Below are 1,452 nucleotides of genomic sequence, written 5' to 3' on the forward strand. Positions count from 1 at the left end.
AATTACCTTTTGAACTCATGTGTGATGCAAGTGACCTTGCAATTGGTGCTGTACTTGGGCAAAAGAAAGGAAATCTGCATCATGTTATATATTATGCAAGTAAAGTGTTGAATGATGCCCTAAAAAATTACACCACAACAGAGAAGGAGTTGCTAGCTGTAGTTTATGCATTTGATAAGTTTAGATCATACTTGATAGGATCCAAAGTTGTGGTTTATACTGACCATGTTGCACTTAAGTATTTGATGTCAAAGCAGGATGCTAAACCGAGACTCATCAGGTGGATATTGCTCCTACAAGAGTTTGACATTGAGATAAGAGATAGGAAGGGCACTGAAAACCGGGTTGCTGATCATCTGTCAAGGCTACCACATGAAACAATTCAAAAAGCTTCTCAGCCCGTAAATGAAAGCTTCCCAGATGAGCACCTCTTGCAGATCCAGCAAGCACCTTGGTTTGCTGACATAGCAAACTACAAAGTTGGAAGGAAGATACCTCAAGAGTTCTCTAAGCAACAAGTGAAGAGGTTAATCAATGAAGCAAGGAAACTTTCATGGGATGAACCCTTCCTGTTCAAGAGATGCTCTGATGGAGTAATCAGAAGGTGTGTTCCCGAGAGTGAAATAAGGGACATCTTGTGGCATTGTCATGGTTCAGCTTATAGTGGATACTTTGGCCCAGAAAAAATAGCTGCAAAAGTACTGCAGAGTGGCTTCTATTGGCCAACTATCTTCAAAGATGCCAGAGAATATGTTCACCAATGTAATGAATATCAAAAAGCAGGAGGATTAACAAGAAGAAATGAGATGCCTCAAAACTTCATCTTGGAATTAGAATTGTTCGACCTATGGGGAATTGACTTCATGGGACCCTTTCCCCCTTCCTACTCTTTCAGATACATCTTAGTAGCAGTGGAGTACGTCTCAAAGTGGGTAGAGGCCATAGCCACAACTACTTGTGATGCACAAATTGTCCTCCAATTCCTAAAGAAACACATTTTTACAAGATTTGGAGTACCCAAGGGGCTTGTTAGTGATGGTGGGGGTCACTTTTGCAACTAAGGGGCTTGTTAGTGATGGTGGTGGTCACTTTTGTAACAAACAGATGGAAAAACTCCTCCATAAATATGGAGTAATCCATAAGGTAGCCACACCCTACCACCCTCAGACTAACGGCCAAGCTGAACTGACAAATAGGGAATTAAAGAAGATCCTAGAGAAAACAGTGGGAATCACAAGAAAAGATTGGGCTAGAAAGCTAGAGGATGCATTGTGGGCATATAGGACAGCTTTTAAAACTCCTATTGGCAAGTCACCCCTTTCAGCTTTTGTATGGCAAATCCTGCCACCTCCCTGTAGAGCTTGAACACAGAGCTTTTTGGGCCACTAAACTCCTCAACCTTGATTCCCAAGCTGCAGGAGAGAAAAGGCTGTTACAACTAAATGAGTTAGA

Source organism: Arachis duranensis, chromosome 10, assembly GCF_000817695.3.
Source record: "Arachis duranensis cultivar V14167 chromosome 10, aradu.V14167.gnm2.J7QH, whole genome shotgun sequence".
Taxonomy (NCBI): domain Eukaryota; kingdom Viridiplantae; phylum Streptophyta; class Magnoliopsida; order Fabales; family Fabaceae; genus Arachis; species Arachis duranensis.